The sequence below is a fragment of the Trachypithecus francoisi genome, unplaced genomic scaffold (assembly GCF_009764315.1).
Source record: "Trachypithecus francoisi isolate TF-2019V2 unplaced genomic scaffold, Tfra_2.0 Lachesis_group7, whole genome shotgun sequence".
Classification (NCBI taxonomy): Eukaryota; Metazoa; Chordata; class Mammalia; order Primates; family Cercopithecidae; genus Trachypithecus; species Trachypithecus francoisi.
In genome coordinates, this window is record NW_022681472.1 from 41,473,845 (window position 1) to 41,489,083 (window position 15,239).

General features: G+C 34.2%; 1 long non-coding RNA gene across 2 annotated transcripts in view; it reads right to left on the reverse strand.

The window, feature by feature from the left end:
* Nucleotides 1-932: 932 nt before the first annotated feature.
* The window catches only part of LOC117079358, a 45,968-nt gene continuing 31,661 nt past the window's right edge, over nucleotides 933-15,239 (reverse strand). For both annotated transcript variants that reach the window (XR_004435385.1, XR_004435386.1), the window contains 3 exons: nucleotides 10,846-10,955; nucleotides 3,296-3,464; nucleotides 933-1,401 (listed from right to left, as the gene is read on the reverse strand). This is a non-coding gene — a long non-coding RNA (uncharacterized LOC117079358). The remainder of the gene's footprint in view (nucleotides 1,402-3,295; nucleotides 3,465-10,845; nucleotides 10,956-15,239) is intronic.

Here is a 15,239-nt window from a genome sequence, read left to right on the forward strand (position 1 = left end):
CCAATAATTATTTTCATATCCCTACTTACTGTGTGATTCTGGGTGACACAGGAATTACTATTAAACATTTTCCTTCTTTTCATAATGGAGTTAAATTTAGAATCTACCTCAAAGGAGTGATGTCTAGATTAAATTACATAAAAATGCTAAATCTAGCAATAATCAATAAATGTTTGGTAACACAATAGAAATCAATACTTCTAAGGCATAGTTTCCACGTCCTTGATTTCATAAGAAGAATGCAAGTTTTAATTTTTTAGATTACCATAAAAGATAGTGATTTATTTGTTGCTGACACAAACAACATCTGTTTTCTCCCAAACAAAAGTTGGATTATGCTGGAGTAGCACAGAAGCACAAGAGAAGCACATGATCCAGTAATTGTGTGGTAAGGAAGTTTTTGAGTAGTGACTTCTGGCCATTTGAAGAGCTCTAATCACAGGCTTTAGATGTTCACAGAGCAATTTTCAAGAGGCCATTTACTGAAAAGGACATCTGTTCTGGAAAATAGAAACTTCATTTATAATTTCTACTAATTATTTCTACTAATGAGGATTATGTCAAGACAATGATAAAAGTTTTTATATCTGTTTGCAGACTTTAAGATTTCAATATTTTAAGATAATCTGAAAAAAATTGGAATGTGCCACAGCTGCATGAGTAACTAAAGGTAACAGTAGCCAAGTCTCATTGGATGACCCAGTTCGGCTAAAAGCTTCTCTTAGAAATATGCTATACTTTTTAGAGGAGCTTAGAGTGACTGTGCGGTTCACAAACTGTGTAAATAAAAACATAAATTCTTAGCTTAATAATTGATGTATTGTGTGAGGTACAATAAATGGTTTAACCACCCTGAAATTTATTTTCAAAATAAAATGAACTCTATATGTGTTCCTAAGAGATGCAGAGAAACTCACACTAGGATGCCTTGAGATAAAAAAAGATGTTTATTTATCCTTTGTTTCAACCTAGTTAGAACTAATTAGAATAAAATAAAATTAAGGAGAGCTAATTAGAATAAAAATTAGATTGATTATTTCTACTTCCAGTCAAAAGTAAAGATGTAGAATCAATTTTATGGAAAAAAAGTTTGCCAGGTTTTACTAAATTCAAGGCTGTTTTTTTCCCTCTATTTGTTTAGGATAAACGTAGGCTTCTCCCTGCATGTCAATACAATATTACATTTGGCAAGTGTCTCCCGTTTCCAGATGATCCCGGTAGTTCATTGTTTGGGCTATTGATTTTAATTAGTACAAGTGGATCAGCAGCTCTCACTTCAGTTGATCTGAAAGTAAATATATCTAGATGCTTTTCCTCTGCTCTTCCTTCCTTCAGAAGAGGGAACGCAGTTTTTCACCTTTGAAAATCAGTAGAAGAGAACTCTATGCCAGCAGAGTTCATCTGTGAACAACCAAAAGAAAAAAGTCAAAATAATGGTTGATTCATTTTTGTTGTAATATATAATTACTTAGAGCTGTTCCTATTGAGGAGATCTAGTCAGAAAAAGAATTAAATCACTCCTGCCAACAAAATTGCTTATGCAGGTAAATAGAAATCAAAAGTCAGTGTATGATAAAGAAGAAAGCTACAATTTGAGGAAGAAAAGCCCAGGTAGTAGGTCTAAGAAGTTACAAACACTTATTACTGCCAACAACATCAGTTGGCTCTCTTGTTAGTTTTCCACGGAGGTTTTACATTCAGGTTTTGCCTACTGACATGACCTGAACTTGCCTTGAATTTCCTTTCATTGAGCACTGGGGATTACATATTTTTCCAAATGCTACTGTCTAAATATCAAGTAAATTTCAAACTTCAGACCAAAATTTTTAGGAGGGTAAGTGGAACCTATTTTGAAGGTCTCTTTTAATCTTCCAGTTAATTTCATGAGTTTATTGCTTAGAACTTGAATCCTAGAGATTATCTTGTAAAAAACTTATAATTTTCTTTCTAGTATAAGAGGATCTCTCAGGAGGCTGAATTTAATAAATTATGTTGTCAAAATGTCATCAATAAGCAAACACTAATTCTATGTCTAGTCAAACTCATAGCAATAACAAATGGTGGTTTCTAGGAACAAGAAAAGGTAGGGAGCTGATAAGTAGATGTAAAGTTTCAGTTATGCAGAATGGGTGTGGGAAGAGCTTTTAGAGATCTGTTGCACGAAAATGTGCATACTGTTCTATCCAAGTCTCTGTGTGTGTGCATATGTGTGTGTAAAAATTTTTTGGTGAGTGACTTAAATGAGAACAGAAATACTATGTTTGGCAAACTGACAAACTTATTGAATAAGTGGTCATTTTGATAACATGAAGGCAGAGGAAAAATATGTTAAAAATGACTTTAAAGTTATGATAGATCTAACAAGATAAAATGTAATAAACTAAATATTTATCAAATATAAACACATAAACAGACATACACAAAATACAAAATGTATTTCTATAATTTATACAATATGGTTATATAATATATAAATGTATGTAAATGTTATACTTTAATAAAATAACAAAAATAATACATAAATATATAACCAAGCATAAAAATATAAATATATAAAGACAAAAATCCTTCCCATCAATAATCCCAAGTTCAGGATAGAAGCTTATGGCTAAGTAGTTCTTATGTGAAAAGCAATTTGATTTTGTAGTTGCCATCAAAACTTATATGAGTAATGTGATGAGGCTGGGCCAATAATTAATGAACTGAGCTACACACATAAAATTTTAGAGTCCAGAACAAGGAAATAATTTCTTTTTCTCACACTGAATTATGTACATGCTAGAGGACCATTGAATTGGTATGTACATTTCAGAGAGACATATCTACAAGGATGTTTGGCAAACTTTAATATTAAAAAGACAGAGAAACATGTAGATGATGACAGAAAATGTAGATGATCTGGTGTGAAGAAGTAAGTCTTCAAAATTAAATGATGTACTTGAGAGACTTTCTTAAAGATCACTGAGTTTGTAAATGCTGAGAATTAGATAGATTCCTTTGTAGTTCTATAGAACAGAATGGAAATAAAAAGTGTAAAATTATATCAGCAAACAGATGCTACAGTTCTATCTACATCACAAGTTTGGGGAAGAAGAGGTGCTATGATTTGAATGTGTCCCCCAAAAAGGCATGTTTTTGAAATGTAATCCCCAATGCCACAGGGTTGGGAAATGTGTTTTTGACTTAATCCCCAATGCCACCCTAATGGAAGGTGTTAAATCAAGAGGACTCCATCCTCATGAAAAGATTAATGCTAACTCTAAAAAGGCTTGAGGCTTCAAGTTCTATCTCTTACTATTTCTTTCCCTCTCTTTGCCTTTCTACCATGTGATGATGCAGCAGGAAGGTCCTTGCTAGATGCCAGCCCCTCAATCTTGGACTTCCCAGCCCCCAGAACCAATAAATCTCTGTGCATTATCAATTATCCAGCCTCAGTTGTTCTGTTGTAGCAGCAAAAAAATGGACTAAGACAAAAAGAAAAGGTTTATGTAAGAGATATGCAGTGCCTGACACCTGAAAGCCACTCAATGCATGGTAGCAGCTATTGTTGTTATTATAATTACTTTGTTTACTTGAGGAAAGGAGGTGGGTATTATCTCTCAGACCCTTCCCATCAATTCTCCTACTTCTCTGAACACAAATTTAATATGATTAAGGTTTATTCAATTAATTGTTTTATATATATGTAAAATTGTTAAATACATATTGTATGGCAATGAAGTAGATGAACACAATTATTTAGAAAGCCAATAAGAATAAAATTTACTGCTAAAACTATGATAATCACAGAACTTTTCCCAATGATATTCATCCCAAGATATGCTGCTCCTTATTCACTTGTCCATTAGAGACTGTGGCTGAGAAGCAATTAATCAGATTTTTGCAGATGAGAAGTTCCATTTTCATTATTCCTGTATTCCTGAATTTATTTTTGGGAGCTATTTTAGGCATTTTAAATTGATGTTTCTTTATTAAACTAAATACTTGACAAGCCAGCACAAAGCAAATTTGCCATGTTTGTTTATGGAACCTAGTAACTTTGAGACTCTGGTGGCTGTGTATATCTGATAGAAAAGATACTTGAACCACTGTACAATTGGTTAGTAAATAATTATAATAGTTTTACCATCCTGTAATAATTGACTGTATTAAAGTGTTTCCTGAGTCATTAAATCTCAAGGATATCTATTTGGTCATGTTTTCTTGTGGCATTTCAATGCTACTGGTGACTTCAACAGTTAAGAAATTGAACTATGTGCTCATGAAAATACTCAATCATCAAAGTTTATGGTAAGTCTGATACCTATCTAAGTAATAAGCAAACTTTGAAAAACAATATCGTTTAATGGTATGACTTATCATCATCCTCATCATTGACATCATTATCATTAAAAGAGAAATAGTTACAAATGACCAGAACTTTTATCATAATTAATATTCAGTTCATACTAATTCCAACCTCAAATTATTTCTCTGAAAATCTGTGGGATGTAAGAAGTCAAAACAGTTGTCTATAGCACACAAATGCTCTTCTCTACTTTGCTTTTTTCCTCTTTTATCTCTACCTCCTTCCTCCTTGGAGTTTTTTCCTCTCAACTTATTCACTCATTTTTGTCTCCAACATTGCTTTTTCTCTCCACTTTTACGAATGAAAATCCAAAGGAAAGCCTTAGTTTATATCTGAAATATCTACATACAGGATAAAGAGAAACGTATTTGGTTTTTGTCCTTAGAGCTTTTAAAATCCTTGGAAATGAAGATTCAGGAAGCTTCCTGGTTCGTGAACCAAGAAAGTACACGGAAACACTACACCCTACCCCCATACCTTGTTCTATGAATTTTTTTCATTTTGCTGTTCTTCAGTTGTATCCTTTCCTGAGGTCTGTCAGCCATTCTAATGAAGCATCAAACCTGAGGAGGGAGTTGTGGGAACCCCTGATTTAGAGCCAGTTGGTCAGAAGTACATATGGCCCAAGACTTGCAACTGCTGTTTGAAGGACGGGCAACCTTGTGAGACTGAGTCCTTTAACTTGTGTCTGACACTAAATCCAGGTAGATAGTATCAGCATTGAATTGAATTTGTAGACACCCAGTTGGTGTCAGAGAATTGGAGAATTGATTGATGTTAGAAAACACTATACTACAGATTTTTTAAATTAACAGGTGGTTAGATAACTACCTGTGATAATTATATCCTTGCTTATTAATATGGCATTTAAAAGCTACTTATTATAATTACATTTTGTATTCTAGGGCTGACTTTTGCTCACTCCTTAAATTTCTTAAAAGTAGGACAGGCAGACAATTCTGATGCAATCTTCTTTCTTAAAGACCATTGGATTTGTAAATGCCAAACAAGCAATATTAAGACATTTTATGTAGGGCCAGTCACGGTGGCTCATGCCTGTAATCCCAGCACTTGGGAGGCCGAGGCAGGAGGATCACCTGAGGTCAGGAGTTCGAGACCAGCCTGACCAACATGGAGAAACCCCACCTCTAAATTTAGCCAGGTGTAGTGGTGCATTCCTGTAATCCCAGCTACTCAGGAGACTGAGGCAGGAGAATTGCTTGAACCTGGGAGACAGAGGTTGCAGTGAGCCAAGATGACACCATTGCACTCTAGCTTGGGCAACTAGAGCAAAACTCCATCTCAAAAAGAAAAAGAAAAAAAGAAAAAAAAAGGTCTTTTATGTAAAGTTTATTATATTAGTTATTATATTACACATATGCAATATGTATTTATTATTGCCCTTGTGGAAAAAAATTCTCAAATTACAAGTAAAGATTCTTTACTTGGGGGCAGCACCAGGTAGCAAACTCCATGCCTTAGATAAAATTGAATTAACTATAAGAGGATTCTGCTTGTTTAAAAAGGGAACATATATATAAAAATAAAAATGTTAAAATATCTATATGTGGGTGAGAGTTACATTATGGATGATTTATTTACACACAAAAAACATATTGGCTTCTTTCATAAAATAGTTTAAATTTTTTTCAGTGGTTGATAAAACTCAAATGCCTTTAGAGGCCAGATGAATAACAGCCTACAATAGTAACAAGAGAGATAAAATCATAAAGAACAAACATTAAGAAAATAGTACATATGAAGATTTCAATGATAAATTATCAGTCTAAGAAAATAAGAACTGCAAACAAATCAATCTCTTAGAAAATTTGTTTTCTATAATGGTATATGTACAGTAATAGAAATTATCATTAATGTTATTGTTAAATTGAGCAACTTAAAAGAGGGATAAAAACAAGGAAAAGCATTGTAAATGAGAACTACAAATTGTTACAAGAAGTTCATAAATAAATGGAAATACATCCCATGTTCATGGGTTAGAAGACTTAATCTCATTAAGATGTCAATACTACCAAAGCAATCGACAGATTCAGTGCAATCCCTATCAAAATATCAATGATGTTTCTGCAGAAACAGAAAAATGTAGCCTAAAATTCATATGGAATCACAAGAGACCTTGAATAGCCAAAACAATATTGAAAAAGAAGAAAAAAGTGAGAGGACTCATACTTCCTGATTTTGAAACATATTACAAGTCTACAGTAATCAAAATAGTGTGATACTAGCATAAAGAGAGATACATAGATGGAACAAAATATAGAACCCAGAAATAAGCACTCCTATATATGATCAAATGATTTTTCACAAGGGTGCCAAGACATTCAATGGGGAAAGGACAGTCTTTTCATAAATGGTGCTGGGAAAACTGGGCATTCACATGCAAAAGAATGAAGTTGCACCCTTAACTGACATCGCATACAAAAACTAATTCAAAATGGATCAAATACAGAAATGTAAGACCTAAAACTATAACACTCTTAGATGAAAACATAGGGGGAAATCGTCACAAGATTGGATTTGGCAATAGTTTCTATGACATGAATAGCATATGCAACAAAGAAAAATTAGACAAGTTGGACTTTATGAAAATTTTAAAAATTGTGCATCAAAAGACAATATCAACAGAGTAAAAAAGCAACCCACAATGGGAAAAAATTCAAATTACATATCTGATATGGGATTAATATTCAGAATATAGGGAGAACTCCAAAACTCAACAAGAAAAAATAAACATCCCAATTCAAAAATAAGCAAAGGCTTGAACAGACATTTCTCCATAGAAATGTACAAATGGCCAATAAGCACATGAAAACACGTTCAGCATCACTAATCACTAGGGAACTGCAAATCAGAACTACAATAGGATACCACATTATATCCATTAGAATGGCTACGGTTAAAAAAAGAAAATAACAAGTGTTGGCAAGAATATAGAGAAAATGGAATGCTTGTGCATTGTTGATGGGAATGTAAAGTGGTGCAGTCCTTCTGAAAAACAATATGCTTGCACCTGTAATCCCAGAGCTTTGGGGGCTGAGGTAGGAGAATCACTTGAGTCCAGGAGTTCAAGACTAGCCTGAACTGAACTGTATACTTATAAGTAAGTGGTCAAGATGGTAAATTTTGTTATATGTATTTTATGATAATTTTTTAAATGGGGAAAAAAGGAAAATTTTAAAAACAAACCTTTGAATAAAAATTAATCCATAAGTTCATATTGATAAGAAAGAAAGAGAGGGACAGTGAGGAAAGGAGGGAGGGACAAAGGAAAGAAGGAGGAAAGAAAGGAAGGAAAGGAGAGAGTAAGGGAGGGAGGAGGGTGAGAGGGAGGAAGGAAAGAAAGATGGAAAGAAAGAAGAAAGAAAGTTAATTTCTTTCTTACAGTATAGTGCTGATTAATACAGAGACAGAGTAATGAACTTAGAAAATAATCCATTTACATCCATCATTAGAAAAATGATTTAGGCAAGAAATCATTGGTGGATGCCAAATCAAGGCGGGGAAAGGCATTGAACAAGAAGCAGGATGTCTACGGTCTCAAAGCATCTCTCGCTAATTATTTAATAGTGACAGAGGGAAAATAGTAACAATACAGTGGAGAAAATAGGCAAAACCTTCACCAAGTGATCAAAATTAACACCACCAAGGAAAGGCAGATGGGCATCTTGTGCTGCCAGATACAGTTCTCTGAGAAAGACACAACATCTGTTATAGACTATTCCAGCCAAGAATGCATAACCTAGTTCTGATTATGAGGAAATATTTGAAAAACCCAAACTAAATGACATTCTATAAAATAACTGGCCTGCATGCTTCAGATATGTCATCGATATTGCAAACAAACAAACAAAAACCAAAATAAGGCTGAGGGTATAGTTCGGATTGAAGAAACTGAACAGTCATGACAACTAAATGCAAAATATGTTCTTGGACTAGATTATGTATTGGTGGAAATTGCCTTAAGAAATATTATTTGACCTAGGGGATGAAAGTAGAATATGGAAAATAGATAAGATAAATGTATCAATGTTAAATTCTCTAAATGTAAGTATTGTATTGAAGTTATGAATTATAATTGTTCTTGGAAATATGTAAAGACTGAAATATTAAGAAGTAAGGGGCAATAATGTATTCAATCTACTGTCAAATAGTTTTAAAGAACTGTGTGTGTGTATGTATGTGTGTGTGTACCTGGAGAGACAGAGAGAATGACAAAGCAAATGTGACAAAATGTGTAAAAATTGGTGAGTCTAGGTAAAGCATATATAGATGTTCTTATTTCGAATTTTCAAAATTAAAAATTAGATTTCAGAATTTTTTAATTCTAAAAGAAATAATATGGAGTAAATGGACAAAAACAATCTGTAAGTCAAATTCTATCCATGGACTGCCAGTTTGCAGCCTCAGATTTAAAACATCACTTGACTTCCCTGAAATAGTTAAGGAAATCATTAAAAAACAAACCAAAAAACCCACCCATTTGCAATGAAATAGAAATCAACGGAAATAAAAAGCTTTTAAGGTTTCCCACCTCAAGGCTGATGTCTGGGTGTGATTTCTTACTAAAAATTAATTTTGAAAGGATAAAGGAGGGAAATTTCCAAACAACAAAATATTGTTTTGTAAAAATTTCAAATTCAAATCAAAGGAGTGAGGTTTGTGAAGGGTCCTGAGAGTCAGATCATCCTCCCACCCAGATCCTCTCCTCTTATCATGGCACAGGAACATTGTTTTATCAGGTGGGTTGGAGAGTAAGAAGTTACACCAGATGACAGTTTTCCAGATAACAAGCTTTCACTTTAAATACTCTTTCTAAAATTTTATTTTTTTCCTAAAATACTTCCTAGCATTAGTGTAAACTTTCATATGTCTTCTTTCCATCCTGTTTCAGCTAACGTTATTTGTGTTTTACTCATCAGTGCCATAACACAGGATTTACATTCAATTTGCTGGTAGAATCTTGTTAAAAGGCAGGAACATCATTGGTTTAAAAAAAAAACAAAACAAAAACAAAAACATGTGGGTTTCCCATAGAAATACAGATGGATTCTCCAGACCAGGTTCTTCCACCAACACACTAGGAAAGCTCTGGTTAATCATTTAGCTTCTTCGGACTCTAGTTCATCTGTAGAAAAATTGAGCTAAATTGTATCACCTCTGAGGTGATAGATCTGGAAGGCCAGATCTAGTAAGCATCATCCATTCAGGAGAAGATCTACTTCCATTCTCAAGACTGGACAAGAGGTAGGCACTCACAACAATGGTCCTAGGCTTCATGTTTCAGGGTACTTTCATTAATTTTTAAATTGACAAATATATAATTTTTGTATATATTTATGGTGCACTATATATATGCATATATTGCAGAACGGCCAAATCAAGCTAATTAACATACCTATTACTTAACGTACTTATCAGTTCCTGTGGTGAGAATGTTTGAAATCTACTCTTAGTAAGTTTCAGGTATATAATACATTGTTATTAACGATAGTCACCATGTTGTATAATAGACTCCTAAACTGAAATTTCTTATCTTTTGCAGTGGTTGTTATTAACGATAGTCACCATGTTGTATAATAGACTCCTAAACTGAAATTTCTTATCTTTTGCGGTGGTCCCCAAGCTTTTGATTGTACTCTCCAGCCCGGAAAATGTGGAACATGGATCCCCAATATATGCATATTAATTGGCACATGATATCCGCATAATGTTCCACTAATAGGTAAATTGAGAAAGCACATTTAAAATAGACATTTAAAAAGAAACATACAAAAAATAAATTATAAAGGAGACCCTAATGCTTTTTTCCAGCACACAATGCATCTCCTTGCCCACTCTACTTTGCATACCACTGTGTGTAGAAAAAAGTCTAAATCCCTTCACATGGCATCTAAAGCCAGTCACATTTTGTCCACAGTTTACCCTCCTAGCTTTCCTTCGCACCACGTCCCTCAAGCACTCTTCACTCTGACCACCTGGGATGGCTCACCAGCCTCTGAACAAATCAAGCATTGTCACATCTCCTTGTTTCAGCCCCTGCTTTCCCCTGTTTTTCTGCTGAGAGGGAAGACAAACATCACACAAATGCTATGTAGTCTTTAAGACCTCCAACAAAGTTGCTTCTTTTGTGAAGCCTTCCTACCATTACAACTTATTGCTCCTCTCTCAGAGTATGACAGGATAACAGCGTGATACAGTTCACCTAATTAATTTATATAAGTTGTATACACAAGTTAATTGAGTCTATGAACTCCTTCACGCATTTTGGTGAGTGAAGATCAAAATTATCTTATTTTTATCTTTGTCTCATTCCCAGAACCTTGTACATGGCAAGGACTCAATAAAATTTATTAATTTCTTTAGGGAAGTTGTACCCTAGAGTTGAACTCTTGCTTTCAACTGACCCCATTTCTTGTAAAGCTGTGAAGGCAGCTATCCACAGCAAAGAAGATTACAAGTAAAACTAGTCCACAGACCTCTTATGTATCTAGAAGACTTGTTGAAGATAGTGATTATGATGAAATTGTAATTCTTGATTTCTTCTTTTAGCAACATCTTGCAAAGTGGTGTTCAAAGAATGCTATTCCTGTGACGAATAAAAGTAAATTAAATATATATATACACACACACATACATATATATACACACACATACATACATACATATAGTTATTCAATAGTTAACTATACCTGCCTCATTTCATATTTAAACAGATCAACTGATAATAATACATTGCAGGAATAAAATATTACCACGAACCTATTTTTTTCCTAAACATTTTTAGCTTTCCTAATTCATGGTGAATGTGACAGTGTCTATGGCATTGTGAGGGGACCAGATTAACCCAGGCAGTGGGTGGTAAGTCAGCACTTGGAGTTCATGGTTTATGGAAACAACCTTACTGACTTGAATGTGTAAAATCCAAAGAAATTCCAAAATCTTGGAGGTAATAGATGATGTAGCAGGACACACACCAGAAAGGAGGCATTGCTTTTGTGGCTATGAGTTATGATCTTCCTACATATAAAAATAACCTTGGGTCGCCCTAGAGACTAATATAGTACTTGTTGGTTAACTGGGTACTAATCTAGTGGCAAAAGTAAGGTTGATTAGCATTCAAACAGTGGAAAGCCTAGACGAGGATTTTTAACCATTTATCTGCCAAGGACTTATTTGAGAAGCTAAAGACAAGAGGCACAAAATCTTTACAAAGATGAGTTATGCTCCTGGGAAAAATTTTATCTCCTGGGATACCAGGCTAACAGGTTCTGGAGTGTTCTTTCTCTCCTGTGGTTTCATGATTTTCATGTGCAATTCATTATTTGTGTGTGTTGTGCTCTTTCAAAATCACTATTGGAAAATTGAAAAACTTCTTAGAACTCCGACCATTCAGATAAGGTCCCCAAAAGCATTTTAGAGCAGAGATACTGAAGCCCAAGAATCCAAACTTCCTGGTAGCTTTGGCAAAGCTTTTTAAAATATAAATAATCAGAACATCTTGAATTAAATAAATTCAGGGTGAATTATATAAATTTCAACATATCTGTTTTTTTTTCAGTAAAATGAGGAATGCATAAATAAAGGTTTTAATGTGTACTACAATTAGATCTACTTTCTACATGCTAAACCTGGGCCCTCCTAAGTCACCATTTGTCAATAAAAAAATCAATCATACAGATCCTAGTTATACGGCCCAAAATGAATCCTTGAACTCTATATATGTTTTATTAAACCTAAAGCAATAGAAATATTTTATGAATGATTCTATGTTTCAAGAAACTCTTCTATACAATAATATATTTACTTATTACTATATTTTCCCTTAAAAAGTAAGAAAAATAAATAAAAATGAAATAAAATAAATAAAAAGTAAGAAAGAAAAAGTTCTGGACACAAAATCTAGCAAAAGGATTAAATGAGTTCTAAGAATTAATCTGAGGGGACTATTAATAAGAAAGAAATATTTTTAAATTTTTGTTATTAGACCTCAAAATAGAATGGCAGATCTACAAACACTTAAACCTATGTAGGGTTCTGATTATTCCTCCCTTCTAAAGTACACACATTAAATTATTAACTTTAAAGTTATTCATTATACCTTAAAAATTCAGTTGAGCATGTTCTCTAAAGCAAAAGGAACATTTCAGTCTGATTTCAACAAGGTGTGATTTAGGGAACCTCTCAAAGAATGGTGGGGAGAAAAGGGATTTTAAGATATATAACTGGCTTCTTCTGAACTCCAAATATGGAGAAACTTGAACATCTCATTCAGTGTCTCTGTCCTCTTGTCTCCTTTGTGATATGCGGAAGGCTTTATAAACAGAAGGTTGGAGCGTAGTCAGCCAAGGTTTCAAAGGGGAGGCTACTTCTTACTCTATGTTTGTTAGGACTTTGATCTTATCTCTTTTGCTCATGTCAAATAAAGCTTCTGTTGTCCCAACAGCTACCCCAGTTTAGGAGCTGAGGAGAACAACAACACTATTTTTGCTGGAAAGACCCTGACTAGAGGGTGGGTGTGGGAACAGGCAGGCTAAACTGCAGAGAGCAGGCTGAGTGCGCCACAGAGTGATGCACAGTCACCCTGTTTCAGAGAACTCCAGGGACCATCAGAATGAAGTCAGATTTCAGTGCAAAACTGTATATTTGGCCACTGTTTCCATACAATAAGGTAAAAATTAATCATAGCAAATGGCTGCTTATTAATAAAACCAAATTATTAAAATGGTCTAAATTGTAATGCCTTCTTAGTCATTCAAATTGCCCTGGGTTAGACTTAAAATTGACATTCAGGTTTAGAAATGTAACTCTAGCTATCAGAAGGAAATGATCCTAATTATATGGTCAGAGATATTCTGTCATCTGTCATTCTTTACAGGAGAAAACTGATTGATCCAAGGACAAACCTATCTCCATTACTTGGCTGGAATCTCAGAAGTAAACCTATGAGGATTATGTATATTTACGGTCTAATCTGTCATGCCTACATAATAAACATCATGATGTGCCTTTATGATATTCTTCACTCTCTCTTCCTCAATCTTCACATCTACTTGGTCACCAACATTTATTAATTCTACATTAGAAGTTACTCTTGAATGAGGTTCCCCTTCCACCATCCCCTGTGTCACTAATGTGGGTCATCCGTCTACAAGATGCCAAGGTAATCATCCCAATAACCACAGGATAAATACACTCTCTTTGCACGCAGGATAAAACTCAACACCTTGGCAGGGTCTACAGGGCCCTTTGCAGTATAGCATCAGTTTAACATCATCTAACCTCATTGTCACCAAGGCCCCCTCTATTATTTATACACATGGGGAGTCCTCATTGTTCCTCAAACATCCCTCTCAGACCTCCAGCTTCAGAGAGACTTTTTTTTGGTCTTTCTTTGGTGAATTCCTAGCAGTCTTTCAAGCACAGTTTCGAATGTTATATTCTCTGTAAAGTTTTCTTTGACCCACCCATCTGCCATCCTCACTCCCACAGGTAGAATATCTGGGCTTCCTCTTGCTGCAACATTTTGCTCACGTCTCTTTGGGAATGCTTAACACGTTTTCCCGCCATAGAACAACATAGAGGCCAACTTCAAAGTTGAGTCTGTGACACGTCGTTGTGTGACCTCATTCAAACCACTGTACTTCCCTGTACTTAATTTCTTCAACTGTAAAATGTAAATGAATATGGCTACTAAACAGAGCTGTTTTAACAGTTCAATGATGTGTCAACACAGCTCCTGACCATGGCGAAAATTCAGCAAATAGAACTATAATTATTATTATGAATAATTGTTATGAATTATATAAGTAAATACCTATGTAAGGCTTATTAAAACTCTATGAAGGTAAGAACTGTGGGTTTTTAACACAGTCTTTATCGCACATACACATAAATTATGTTTTTGTGCTTTATCTCCTGGATATTTGAATGGATTTTCTGTGTTCCAGTGTAACCCAGATGTAATATCCTCACCAGGTTCTTGTCTCTGGCAAGCATACCTAATCTGAAATGAATTCACCAAAGCTCAGCTAAACCATGATCAAATACAGGCAGCAACTACAGTGATTAAGTGATGTGCTAAGAATATTTATTCTTAATATTTATAGCTCTTCGTTTTAAAAATAGCCCAAAGAATTTTGGGAAAGATGATAACAGTGGGTAGGGTGAGTGTGCAAATGTGCACATATCCAGAATATACATTATCATAGAATCACTTAAATGTTTAAGTTGTGTTTGTATTGCTCATTCTCAATAACTCTTTTAGATATCATAAACCTCTCCCAATCACCCAATGGAATTAAATTAATGCAGCTATTTTGAATACTTGGCTTGAACAGAATTTTAATGATAAATATTCCTTCTGTATTTTATGTTTTATATCATATTCAGGCTCCTAAAGAAATATGCCATTTCAGGAACTTTAGTACCAACTTCCTAACAGTTCTTTGAAAGTGATATTAACTATATAACCAGATGAAAGACAATTAAAATTACAATGATGAAAGCAGAAAAAAACAGCAAGTCTTGCAGTTTTCCATTGATTTCTCTGTTGCAGTAGCATTTTCTAACATGATAAAGCCCTCTTCCTGCATCATCCAGAATTCTCCACAATATTCTTAAATCAAATATATATATATTTTAAAATTATATATATATATTTGTATACCTACACACACCTGGCTTATCTTGGCTAATCAGGCAACATTTTTCTAAATTCTAGAGCTTACAGGGTCATTGCTGTCAGATTGGGGAGGTATGATAACAACTGATATGTATTAACTGCCCTGTACTATTAAAAGCACTTAGCATATACTCAACTGTGGGTTTTTAACACAGTCTTTATGTGTTACACTTTAATGAAGGTCACAAC